This window comes from Ovis aries, chromosome 8 (assembly GCF_016772045.2).
Source record: "Ovis aries strain OAR_USU_Benz2616 breed Rambouillet chromosome 8, ARS-UI_Ramb_v3.0, whole genome shotgun sequence".
In the NCBI taxonomy this organism is placed as follows: domain Eukaryota; kingdom Metazoa; phylum Chordata; class Mammalia; order Artiodactyla; family Bovidae; genus Ovis; species Ovis aries.
This window is the reverse complement of record NC_056061.1, coordinates 11,669,425-11,683,785: the sequence shown is the minus strand read 5'-3', so window position 1 is coordinate 11,683,785 and position 14,361 is coordinate 11,669,425. Positions and strand designations below refer to the sequence as shown.

The 14,361-nt window shown below is 39.9% G+C and overlaps 1 long non-coding RNA gene across 1 annotated transcript; it reads right to left on the bottom strand.

Moving 5' to 3' along the window:
* Positions 1-2,700: 2,700 nt before the first annotated feature.
* Positions 2,701-13,982, bottom strand: LOC132660193 (uncharacterized). The gene is made up of 2 exons (XR_009601506.1): positions 13,761-13,982; positions 2,701-12,149 (listed from the first exon to the last, which is right to left on the bottom strand). It is a non-coding gene; the product is annotated as an uncharacterized LOC132660193 (long non-coding RNA).
* Positions 13,983-14,361: the final 379 nt, after the last annotated feature.

Genomic DNA, 14,361 nt, shown 5'->3' with positions numbered 1-14,361 from the left:
CGTCCATGGGATTTTCCAGGTGAGAATACTGGAGTGGGTTGCCACTTCCTTCTCCAGGGGATCTTCCCAACCCAGGAATCGAATCCGGGTCTTCCACATTGTAGGCAGACCCTTTACCATCTGAGCCACCAGGGAACAAACTTGCGTACAAATTTTATCCAAAGAATTCTTTTGAGTTTTTCTTCCAAACGATATCATTTCAAATATGTCAGGTCACCTAACATGCCACTTTGCCTGGAAGTGGGCCCTTCTTCCACTGTGGCTCTACGTTTTCCTTTCACTTTTAGAGAAATGACAGTGGGAAGACTTTTTCCCATAAGGTATCTTTGGTTTTGGGGGATGAGAGGCGCCATTGGGGAACAATGGGTAAGAAAGGCAAAATCGGTTGTTTAGTGTGGCTGCAGCGTGACTTTTGGGGATCACAGTAAAAGGCATGCTTGATGTATTTTAATTTTTTTATTGGAACAGAATTGCTTTATAATGTCATGTTAGTTTTTGCTGTACAATACCATGAATCAACCATGGGTTTACATATAGTCCCCTCCCTCTCGAAACTCCCTCCCACCTCCCCATTATACTCCTCTTGGTCACCAGAGAGCACCGAGCTGAGGCAGTAACATTGGCATCTGTATACTACCATATGTAAAGTAGACAGCTGTCAGGAAGCTGCTGGATAGGACAGGGAACTCAAATCGATGTATTTTAATACATGCCGAGGTTTCTAGGGTTAGGAAACAAACAACTTTAAAGGAAAATAATGTATTTGTATTGCCTGGAATAATTCTTATCTTATACCTCTTGAAAATCTAATTGCAAGCATAGGCTTCTAGATGAGGGCAAAATGCAGCAAAGGAACAGATTTAGTAAACACATTTCCTCATGTGTTTTTAGTTCTTTGTCGTTGTTTAGTCACTAAGTCATGTTCAGCTCTTTTGTGACCTTATGGACTGTAGTCCACCAGGCTCCTCTATCCATGGGGATTCTCCAGGCAAAAATACTAAAGTGATTGCCATTTCCTTCTCCAGGGGATCTTCCTGACCCAGGGATCAAACCTGTGTCTGCATTGGCAGGCAGATTTTTTACCACTGAACTGCCACGGAAATCCAAACTCATTAGAATCTGGTTTTCACTCCAAATTTTCAGTGCTAATTATATTATTAACCCGAATCATCACACCTTCTCTCTAATTTATTTTGTGTAAATTTGATGAGCATACCATATATAGTTATATCCAGCCTGGCTTAAGAATGGAAAATGAAGCCAAAGACAAAGGCATGGCACTCTCATGTCCACCCAGGGGGACAGAAATCTTATAACCAATTACATTGGTCATTCAGCTCTTACTGTCCCCACACCTGGTAAGCTTCTTCATTTTCTCCATAAGGAGATATAAACATAGATGTCAACTCTCTGCTTAAATCTACTTTTATAAAACATTTGAATAAGCTATTTAAACTAAATAAAATGAAACACAGCAAAACAAACAAAAAAACAGTCTATCCATTTCTCTCACTTCCCACCCCCTGCCTCTGGCAACCATCAATCTGTTCTCTGTATCTGTGAGCTTATATTTCTATTCGTAAAACCCACTCAAGGAACTGTGATATCTTGTTTTTGGAGATGCCATGATGGGTTCAAGAGATCCTGATTTTTCTTATCATACTCAAACAAATCTAAAAAGTTACTAATAATCACATACCATTACTCATGAATAACCCCAAAGTAGGGCATTTCTTTTGTGCTATTGATGTTGAGTGAGTGAGTGAGTGAGTGAAAGTCATTCAGTCTTGTCTGATTCTTTGTGATCCCATGGATTATACAGTCCATGGAATTCTCCAGGCCAGAATCCTGGAGTGGGTAGCCGTTCCCTTCTCCAGGGGATCTTCCCAACCCAGGGATTGAACACAGGTCTCCCACATCGCAGGTGGGTTCTTTATCAGCTGAGTCACAGGGAAGCAGCTTTTTCTCTCTCTATGAATCGGAACACATGCCAGTTTCCTACTTCCCACTCATTTCACCATTGCACTTCTTCAGAGACCACTACATTTACCAACTTAATACTTTATTTTGTCAGTATGCTAAACTATAACTTTTCCAGATCAGGAGATTTGCACAGATTTGAAGATTCTAGAAACTCTTTGACAATATCTTCGCAACTTCTCCTACTTTGACCAACCCAGGATACACCTTTGCCAGGTAATGGTCTATGGCCATAAGTCAGTATTCAAACAAGAATTAAGAACTTGTGAAGTTATGCTTGCCTTTTCTTTGACCAAACTGAAAGTTTTCTTACTGGAATCTCTGGAGTTCAGGAAACATGAGTCAAAAAAGAGGAAAAGTCAGGGAATCCAGAAACAGCCTCCAGAAAACTAATAGCAAATTGATTTTTAAAATTCTGTTCCCTCACAATCTCTCATCATCTAAACAATACATCTCAGAAGTGTTGTCTATGGACTAGCAGCGTCAGCATCTCCTTAGAGCTTATTAGAAATACAAATTATCAGGTCTCCTCAGGTCTACAGGTTGAGCCTCTCTGGAGGTAGGGTCCAGGAATCCGTGTTTTATCCATTTCCTAGATGATTTTCATGCCTGCTAGGAGTGGGAACCACTCTTATATGCCAGATTCTGTGAATCTGTTCCACTGCTACACTATGTGAGGCTGTAGGGCTGCATGGGTAAGATAAGGAATAAAGAAGGTAGTTCTTGAAAACACAGTAAAAATTATTTATTATTGTTTACATAATGCTGTTTGTTATCTTCCTCCTTTCACTTCTCAGATATTTGGAATAGCAAGTTTTCTAAGTGACTTTACGGTGTTTCTTATTGTTGTTCAGTCACTAAATCATGTCCAATTCTTTGAGACCTTGTGGACTACAGTAAGCCAGGCTCCTCTGTCCTCCACTACCTCCTGGAGTTTGCTCAAATTCAAGTCCATTGAGTTGGTAATGCTATCTAATCATCTCATCCTCTGCCACCCCCTTCTCCTTTTGGCTTCAATCTTGCCCAGCATCAGAGTCTTTTCCAGTGAGTCGGCTCTTTGCACTAGGTGGCCAATGTATTGGAACTTCAGCTTCAGCAACAGTCCTTCCAATAAACATTCAGCATTGATTTCTTTTAAGATTGATTGGTTTGATCTCCTTGCTGTCCAAGGGACTCTCAAGAGTCTTCTCCAGAACAATTTGAAAGCATCACTGGTGAATTAAGTACAAAATCCAGATTAAAGCTGAGATGTTCTTACTCCTCTATTCAGATCCAATCCATTCTTTTTATTTTCCTCCACAAGTTTCCTCTTTGCCTTTTGAGTAATCCAGTGAAACTGTTCTTTTCATTGCTAAACTTCAGGATGTATCAGGAGTCAGGTCCAGGAACACATCTCAAAATGATTGTCTCCCTGATATATTTTCATTACAAGATCTTGCCAAGAGCTTGTTCTTCATGGAAAAATCATATAGTAATTCACTGTTTACCAAAAGTCTGATTGAGCCAAACCAGGAATGTGATTTAGAAGACAGCAAAGTATGGTAGAAAACACATCAGTTTTAGAGTCAAACAGATTTAAGTATGATACATGGTCTGTGACTTACTAACTGTGCATTTTGGGGCAATTTAAGTCTCTGAATTTCAATTTCCTTGGCCATTGAATGTATTGTATGATAGGTAATTCTTGGTTTACTTGTTTTTCAGTCAGCCTATGGATTTATTTGCATATGCCTATCTCACTACAAACAGCTGATGAAGTGACTAATGAAATAATTCATATCTAGTGTCTAGTCCTTTGCCTGGAACCGAGAAGATGTTTAATAGAAGTTAATTCTCCTTTGTGTTTTCTTTCTTATTCTGCTGAGAATTCTTTTTAGAAAGGATTCAAGAATTTGTCTGCAGAGCTGACCAAAGTGTGCAATAGTAGGCAATCTGCATATTGTAATACACATATGAGAGCAAAATTGTGAGGCTTGCCACTCTAACCATTAGACCTGTGCTATCCCAGGAAGGCTCTTACAGACTTAAAACTTGCTTAAATTGATACATTCTATCTGTCTATCTATCTATATATGTATGCGTGTGTGTGTGCTAGTCTCTCAGTCATGTCTGACTCTTTGAGACCCCATGGACTGTAGCCCCATCAAGGCTCCTCCACCTGTGGGATTTTCCAGACAAGAATACTGGAGTAGGTTGCCATTCCTTTCTCCAGGGGATCTTCCCCGTCCAGGGATTGAAACTATGTCTCCCACATTACAGGCAGATTCTTTACTGTCTGAGCCACCAGTGGTTCAGCCACCACTGAACCAATTCTCTGAAATCTATAAAATAACAGTTTTCACAGAATTGGTATAAAAAAGAAATATAAAATCTCTCACAAATACATTTTATGTTGATTATGTGTTGAAATGGTGATATCTCAGATATGTCAGCTTAAATAAATATATTACTAATTTCACCTGTTTCCTTTTTTAATGTGGTGATGAAAAATGTTTAATTATATATGCACCTCACATTTGTGGCTCTCCTAATATTTCTATTGGACAGCACTGCCCTGAATTATGGGCCTTTAGACCACATTTGCCCACCAAATAAATAGTTTTATATGTTAACTTTATTTGGCAACTTTAAACATAGCAATGTCAACAGTCCCACATTAATGATTTTTTAATCATTTTTAATAACGGTAAAGAGGGCAACAAAGCCTCAGTAAACTTGATTGTGTAACTGTTCGAGAAATCAGAGACATAGGCTGTGCAGAGCTAACCCATGCAGAGCCACCCTCCCCATCTGTTTTATTCCAAAGGGAACCCACACTTTATGACCAGTTTAGTAAACTTTTTCTATGAATGAAAAGTAGTAAGGCCAAAGATAGAAACGATACCTCTGCATGGACATGGACTGGTGAGCTGTCTTTCTTTTAATAGCAAACATGATGGGTAAGCATCTGCTTAGTTAGCGTCATTTTTCAAGGTATCTATTACATTTAAACTATGGATAAAACTGCTTTTCCCTTCACTTCTGTTTCCAAATCAGAAATGCCTGTCTTCATTAGCTTCCCCATTTATATCTTATCAAGAACAATATCAAGTCTTACTTTGTACATGAAAGCTTTGCTAGTCTACTTCAATTTCTGCTATTTTTCATCCTGTAGTAATTATTTTTAATATATACATGCAGTCAGTCCTTGGTATTCACAGATGTGGAATATTCAGATTCAGGGAGCCAACTATGCTATGCCATTTCATATAAAGGAACTGAGCATTTTGGTAGTAGTCCTGTAATAAAACCCAGAGAGACAACTGTAGCAGCTTTTCACTAAGCAAGATTCTTTGTGTTTTCTAATTGCTTTAAGTATAAGTCTTATACAGATCCATCCTCTGATCCCCTCAAATGGAAGTGAAAGTGTTAGTTGCTCAGTTCAGTTCAGTCACTCAGTCATGTCCGTCTCTTTGCGACCCCATGAATTGCAGCACGCCAGGCCTCCCTGTCCATCACCAACTCCCAGAGTTCACTCAAACTCACTTCCATCAAGTCAGTGATACCATCCGGCAATCTCATCTTCTGTTGTCCTCTTCTTCTCCTGCCCCCAATCCCTCTCAGCATCAGAGTCTTTTCCAATTTGTCAACTCTTCACATGAGGTGGCCAAAGTACTGGAGTTTCAGCTTTAGCATCATTCCTTCCAATAAACACCCAGGACTGATCTCCTTTAGAACGGACTGGTTGGATCTCCTTGCAGTCCAAGGGACTCTCAAGAGTCTTCTCCAACACCACAGTTCAAAAGCATCAATTCTTCGGCACTCTGCTTTCAACACAGTCCAACTCTCACATCCATACATGACCACTGGAAAACCATAGCCTTGACTAGATGGACCTTTGCTGGCAAAGTAATGTCTCTGCTTTTCAATATGCTATCTAGGTTGGTCATAATTTTCCTTCCAAGGAGTTTTTAATATTTTAATATCATGGCTGCAATCACTATCTGGTGTGATTTTGGAGCCCCAAAAAATAAAGTCTGACACTGTTTCCACTGTTTCCTCATCTATTTCCCAAGAACTGACGGGACCAGATGTCATGATCTTTGTTTTCTGAATGTTGATCATTAAGCCAACTTTTCGCTCTCCTCTTTCACTTTCATCAAGAGGCTCCTTAGTTCCTCTTCACTTTCTGCCATAAGAGTGGTGTCATCTGCATATCTGAGGTTATTGATATTTCTCCTGGCAATCTTGATTCCAGCTTGTGCTTCCTCCAGCCAAGCATTTCTCCTGACGTACTCTGCATGTAAGTTAAATAAGCATGGTGACAATATACAGCCTGACGTATTCCTTTTCCTATTTGGAGCCAGTCTGTTGTTCCATGTCCAGTTCTGACTGTTGCTTCCTGACCTGCATATAGGTTTCTCAATGGGCAGGTTAGGTGGTCTGGTATGCCCATCTCTTTCAGAATTTTCCACAGTTTCTTGTGATCCACACAGTCGAAGGATTTGGCACAGTCCAGAAAGCAGAAATAGATGTTTTTCTGGAACTCTTGCTTTTCGATGATCCAGCGGATGTTGGCAATTTGATCTTCGAAAACCAGCTTGAACATCTGGAATTTCACAGTTCACGTATTGCTGAAGCCTGGCTTGGAGAATTTTGAGCATTACTTTACTAGTGTGTGAGGTGAGTGCAACTGTGCGGTAGTTTGAACATTCTTTGGCATTGCCTTTCTTTGGGATTGGAACGAAACTGACCTTTTCCAGTCCTGTGGCCACTGCTGAGTTTTCCAAATTTGCTGGCATATTGAGTGCAGCACTTTCACAGCATCATCTTTCAGGATTTGAAAGAGCTCCAGTGGAATTCCATCACCTCCACTAGCTTTGTTCGTAGTGATGCTTTCTAAGGCCCACGTGACTTCACATTCCAGGATGTCTGGCTCTAGGTGAGTGATCACACCATTGTGATTATCTTGGTTGTGAAGATCTTTTTGTATAGTTCTTCTGTGTATTCTTGCCACCTCTTCTTAATATCTTCTGCTTCTGTTAGGTCCACACCATTTCTGTTCTTTATCAAGACCATCTTTGCATGAAATGTTCCCTTGGTATCTCTAATTTTCTTGAAGAGATCTCTAGTCTTTCCCATTCTATTGTTTTTCTCTATTTCTTTGCATTGATTGCTGATAAGAGATCTTATCTCTTTTTGCTCTTCTTTGGAACTCTGAGTTCAGATGCTTATATCTTTCCTTTTCTCCTTTGCTTTTCGCTTCTCTTCTTTTCACAGCTATTTGTAAGGCCTCCTCAGACAGCCATTTTGCTTTTTTGCATTTCTTTTCCATGGGGATGGTCTTGATCCCTGTCTCCTGTACAATGTCACGAACCTCCGTCCATAGTTAGTTGCTCAGTCATGTCCAATTCTTTATGACCCTATGGGCTGTAGACCGCCAAGCTTCTCTGTCTATGGGGTTCTCCAGGCAAGAATACTGGAGTGGGTTGCCATTACCTTTGCCAGGGGAATCTTCCTGACCCAGGCATCGAAACTGGGTCTCCCTCATTGCAGGCAGATTCTTTACTATCTGAGGCATCAGGGGATAGCGACCCCCTCAAGGGAAGAGGAGCCTGGTGGTCTGCAGTCATGGAGTCCCAAAGAGTCAGGCACGACTGAGAGACTAATACTTTCTAGGGAAGAGGTATATCTTGTGTGTCTTTGCGTTCCTCACAGCCTTTGTTTGATCAGAGTAGCTAATATTGGCTGTAATGATAATAATGAAGTTCATACAGAGCGACAGAAAAACCAGTCCCTGTGAAAATGTGCAATATGAGTACAAGCTCATTGTGAACAAGAAATACCTGTTGAGTATTTTTTCCTGAATGCCCTTTCTGCATGTCAAGTTCATCAGGGTTGAAATTAAATACGTACATTTCCCTTCCCTAACTTGCTCCTCTTTGATTCCTATGTCAATGAGTTGGGTTACTGGCCCAAGTCAGAAACATGTATACCCTTGAATCACTCTCCACCCCCAGACCCTACATCCTATTGATATCCCTCCAGCCCATTCAGTGATCTCAGTCCTCACTGTTTACATCTTATCTCTGCCTCCTGTGTTTCCCTCACCCTCAGCTCAATCAGTATGAGCTGTGAAAAGCAGAAATCTGTGCATCCCACTTCCTCTGCTTAAAAACACAATTCTTTCCCCTGGGGTAAAGTCTCAAATCTCTGGTAGGGTTTAAGAAGTCTTTTATGAAGTGTGGTCCATTTATACCACTTCAACATCTCTTGGTCTTCACCCCAGCTTCCTGGCTCTGCCACGCAGCTTCCTCTCTCACTTCTATACCTTTCCACATGTTATTCTCACCACAAAGAGCATCATTCCCTCCTACTTTGTTAACTCCCTCCACTATCTCCAGTCAGTTGGCCCTGGATTGTACACTCTTATGACATAGTGCATAGACCTGATTATAAAATGACTTGTCTGTCTCCTCCACTGAAACGCAAACAGAGTCAAAATTATCTCTTTTGCATTATATTTCTTCTCTTAATTCCATGTCTAGGCTAGGAATGGATTCACAATGTTTTTCAAGAAGGAAAAAGAGATAGAGAGGTTGAAGGAATCAGGGAGGTACACAGGTAGAAAGTTTTTAATTTTATTGTTCTACTTGCTCTCAAATATTTAATTTGTGAGGGTCATCCCTGAACCACCATTTTGAGGCACACCCTTAGGCTGTTGGCTTTTAATATTGATTCAATTACCATTATCATCTCTTTCTTGTGATTTGTTGTCATCTAGTCGTTAAGTCATGTCTGACTGTTTGCGACTCCATGGATTGTAGCCTGTCAGACTCCTCTGTCCGTGGAATTTTCCAAGCAAGAATCCTGGAATAGGTTGCCATTTCCTCTAGGGGATCTTCCCAACCTAGGGATGGAACCTGCATCTCCTGCATTGCAGGCAGATTCTTTAGCACTGAGCCACTAGGAAGCCCATTTTTGCAATTAGGCTCACACTTTTGTGAGGTCATGGGTTGAATACAGTAGCCAACATTCATAATTCAAACTGGTCCATCTAGGGACCTTCATCTACCCACTCCCAGTGGACAACGACACTATGCTGTTATAAACTGGATTAACCAGCCCACTTTAAAATACCTGTTTATTACTTTCATAAAGTCAGCCAATAGCCAAGTCAACTCAATCAATTAAGAAGTTAATGACTGTTTGTTCTACATTCAGCACCACACTAAGCACTCAGAAAACACTAAATGAATATGAGTCTTAAGAATTTGGAACATGCTCTTAAGAACATTTGTCTAGCTAGGAAAATAAAGCTAAATAAAGTACAAGAAGTAATTGTAGAGAAACATCATGATACAAAGATGCTTCTGAATTAACACTTTAGTTTAGCAAGAAATGGCAATTTGATATTTGATCAACAATATCAAAGAAACAGCCATATCAACTAGAACTTCAAAATGAAAAAGTAAAAGATATTAACCTACAAAAAAAGAAAGAAAGAAAACCCAGGGGACTTAACTATGAGATGGATGTTTACTCACGAAAATCTCTCCGTCAATAAAGGTACAATCATGAAGGCCTGCTCTGTTCTCCCTACTATTTATGTGAAAAGTAGGATGCCAAATACAGGGCATTCAGCAATCACTGACTCAAGCCATTGCCCTCGGCCAAAAACATCTCCCACATGTGTGGGAGCGGCAGCCAAGGTGTTTTGGTCAGGCACTGTGAAATTGCCTTGGCTGACTAGGCTTCATGTGATTCCAGCAAGGAAATAATACCCTGTCTTCTTGCTCCACTACATGTGCTCAGAAGAAGATATGATATCAAGGAATCCAAAGCATCCTATCACATGATGTGTTGCAACTCTCAAAGAGTACGAGGTAAAGAAGTATAAGTTCTTTTGGCCAACCAATAAGCTATTTTTCCAACCAATAAAAGACAAAATATTTGTTAAAATACTGAAAGGAAACATGGCAGCTTATATAATAGGTTTAAGCAAGTGAAAAATCTCTTGAATGGGACTATTTCACTCCACAAATACTGAGTTTTTTAGAAGCCACAGTTAACTTCACTACCCATAGGGATTGCTGATGGTGGGGGCTGACTGAGACCAATAATGAACCAAAAACAGTACAGAGGGATGTGTGCACGCTAAGTTACTTCAGCCATGTCCCACTTGTTGAGACCTTATGGATTGAAGCCCACCAGACTCCTCTGTCCATGGAGCTCTCCAGGCAAGAATACTGGAGTGAGTTGCTGTGCCCTCCACAGGGGTTCTTCCCGACCCAGGGATTGAACCCAAGACTCTTATGTCTCCTGCACTGGCAGGCAGGTTCCTTACCAGTAGTGCCACCTGGGAAGCCCACAAGGGGATGTGTTGGTGGTTTAGTCACCAAGTCGTGTCCGACTCTTGCGATCCCATGGACTATAGCCATCCAGGCTCCTTCCATGGGATTCCCCAGGCAAGAATATTGGAGTGAGTTGCCATTTCCTTCTCCAGGGGATACCATAAAACAATAAAGGGAGTGAATCTAGAGATAGTTTTGCCAATATTTAATTTCAGGCAATTTATCTGAAGTTCTCAAGTCTTAGTTTCCCCATTGGTAAAATGGGACTGATAAAAGGATCTACTTTGTTCAGTCATTAGGAGAATTAAATAAGAATAAATCTGTATAGGACAATGCTTCATTATAAGTCAGCTACTTATTAATATGTGTATACCCATCCTTGTGCCTAATCCTTTGACATTATCTGTAGTCTGAAATGTCAATCAGCATCAAGGCTCTGGAGGCTTTGGGTTCACAAACAGGGTCTTTTCATTGTGTTCTTACAAAGCAGAGAAAGAAAAAGACCTCTGAGGGGGTTCCCCCCATCTTGGATAAGGGCACTAACCCCATTCATGAGGGCTCCACCCTCATAACTTAATCATCTCCCCAGAGCCCTGCCTCCTAATACCATCACATTGAAGGTTAGGATTATAAAATATGGATTTTTGAGGACATAACCATTCACCCCATAACAGCAAGTCATCAGTAAATTTAACAAACAGATGTTCCCTCCTCTCTTTGAAATCTGAGTAAACATGGATTCAACAGCTTATAGTTTCTTATGTATTCTTTGACCTTCACTCCCTCTAGGCGTTGGCTTCTGATATTTACAGATCAGTTCAAGCAGCTTTGAATCAACTGCTGATCCTCCCAAGATTCTGAAACCGCTCTCTTCATTTCTCTTTATTGCTGTTTCTCTCAAGGTACTTTTCACTTGTAACATTATTTAAATATTTTTATACTCCCGTAGTATCAAGCACAGTATCTCACACATAGTAGGTGTTCAATATTCTTTTAAAAAGCAATCCAATCTATATCCCAGCTTAAAATACCCTAGCCCAACTAGACATGGCCATTGTCAATAATTAAGATCCTTTCAAACCCAGTTCCATGAACCTGAAACATTGTCTCTCAACAAATTAGGTTATGCAGACAAAAGAGCATTTTCTTTAGAAAGTAACTTATTTTCTTATTTTTTTATTAAAACTTGATATTGCTATTTAAGATCAAGAAATAATTAGGAAATACCATAGCCCTTAATAATAATGTCACCTTTTAATCATCATTCAGTCAGTTCAGTTCAGTCGCTCAGTCATGTCCAACTGTTTGTGACCCCATGGAATGCAGCACACCAGGCCTCCCTGTCCATCACCACCAACTCCTGGAGTTTACCCAAACTCATGTCCATCGAGTCAGTGATGCCATCCAGCCATCTCATCCTCTGTCGTCCCCTTCTTTTGCCTTCAATCTTTCCCATCATCAGGGTCTTTTCAAATGAGTCAACTCTTCGCAACAGGTGGCCAAAGTACTGGAGTTTCAGCTTCAATATCAGTCCTTCCAATGAACATTAAGAACTGATCTCTTTTAGGATAGACTAGTTGGACCTCCTTGCAGTCCAAAGGACTCTCAAGAGTCTTCTCCAACACCACAGTTCAAAAGCATCAATTCTTTGGCACTCAGCTTTCTTTATAGTCCAACTCTCACATCCATACATGACTACTGGAAAAACCATAGCCTTGACTAGACGGACCTTTCTTGGCAAAGTAGTGTCTCTGCTTTTTAATACGCTGTCTAGGTTGGTCATAACTTTCCTTCCAAGAAGTAAGCGTCTTTTAATTTCACGGCTGCAATCACCATCTGCAGTGATTTTGGAGCCAAAAAAAAAAAAAGTCAGCCACTGTTTTCATCATCATATAATTATGCATCTTAACTCTAGTACAGTATTCATAGAAACCCAGTTACACTTATTCTAATTTAATTTGAAATTGTGACCACTTTTATTGCTTTATCAAGAGTGAGAACAGAGGTTAGGAGAGAAGTGCATTCAAGAAAGCCAGAGACCCAAACCCCTACTGCAAGAGGCTTAGTTTCATTATACAGCTTATCTTGTGGATTTGCAGGAAAAGAAGTGTGTGCATATATAAAATAAAACTTTATATGTGAACACACTCTTTAAAATGTAAAAACTTTTGCTACTAATATTATATTTATTTACCTATGCAATAAGTCTTTAAGATAGAAAAAGTATTATTAACTTCGTTTTACAAAAGCCTGAAACACAGAAGGATTAATTTATCTACTTAAGATCATACATTTAGTGAATTCCAGCCTTGAGATTAGAAGCTCTGCCATCTGACTCACAGCCTTTGACTCTTTCTATTACTCTATTTTGAGGTAAGAAAAACTGTACGATAGTACATTTCTACGTTTCAGTGCCCAAAAAATACCCCCTAGAGTAGCAGTAGTAGCAGCAGCAGTAGTACTAGATGTTGTTGTAAGAAACTGAGTTATCTTAAAATGTCTTTAAAACCCTCATTAGATTTTCTAAGAGTGAACTGACTTTTTAAAGAGTCCCAGTGTTTTCCTTGAGCCAAATTTTAGAGACTACTTCTTTTCTCCTTAAATTTACTGAGCATGTTCTGTTGCTTTAGAGAAATTAAAGAATGCTGAGGACTGGAATTTTGACCAGAGCAGATATGAGAAGGCTTCAAGAACAACAATAAAAAATGTCTTTCATATAAGATGTGTTTAATGCATTCTGCTTTTATAAGTGAAACCACTAAAAAATTAGTTTCTATCATCAGTAGGGATTAGGCAAAATCTCTGGTTCCCTCCTACTTAAAAATTTCTGTTTCAAAAACAGTTTTCCTGAAAGTAAAAATTTAAAGTATTGGGAAGATTTCCATGACCACAACTTCTAATAGTAACTGCTCCTTTTATTGACTTATCCCATATTTATAGCTCATACTGCTGCTTTTTCATAGGTAACTTGGAATAGGTTTTTTCCCTATCTCCCCCCAAAATTGAATTTTTGAGGGTAGATTCACACTTTAATTCACAATAAAATATGAATAATCTATGAAGTATCAATTCCTCTTGATATATTGGAAGAGAACTAGTGATAGCATTTTGTTACTGATGTTTTTCTCAAAGTATAATGCTTGGAGCATATGAGCTGGAGTGTTTGTTAAAAATAAAATAAATTTAAAAATTGACCTCTGAATCAGAATCTCTCTGTGGATGAGGCCCTGGAACCTGAGTCTGATACATGCTAGAGTTTGAAAATCAGTAAACTAGAGGATTAAGGCGGGGGCACAAGAAGTTACAGATAACAACACAAAATATGGCTTACGGTTAAGGCACGGTAAATAAAAGCCATGCACCCAAACAGAAAGGCTCATCTCTAAACTTTGCCTGACTGCTTCTCAATTTCCTGCTCTGCAGGTTTTTAGCACAAATCATTCTCACCAAAGATTATTAACTTTCCTCGTGCGATGAGATTTCACTGGAAATGTGAAATCATTCTGCCAGAAACATCACTGATGGGTTCTGAAGAAGCCAGCTCCAGACAGCCTGCTGGCTGAACGGCTCAGTGGACAGTTGTAAGTGGGTTCCTCAGGGGCTCAAGAAAGTGCGCTGAGTTGGGTGGTCTATATGAACAGTAGTTCAAGGAGTAGAACAGAAAACACTGAATGTAATTTAATATAGCACACACTCTCAGCTCTGACAAGGCCCAGGTCTGATCTGTGTGAAGATCGAATTACCCTTCTCTCCACACAGGGACACCCTCCCCAGCCACCGCCATTGGCAGCGCCTGTGGGAAAACTTTCCAGCAGCTGTGCTACCTTATCTAGTCAAAGGGAAGAAGAGGTCATCAGATTTCAGGGCTGCCAGTTGTTAAACCTTTATAAGAACCACAAGGAGGGAAGTGGAGGAGAAGGGGCAAGCCTAGAGGATTTTAAGGAAAGATACACAAAAATCATTCTAATTCCTTTGAGAACATAATCCAGGATTTATTTTCTGAAATAAAAACCTGGAAGGAAAAAAAAAAATAATAAACACACATTAA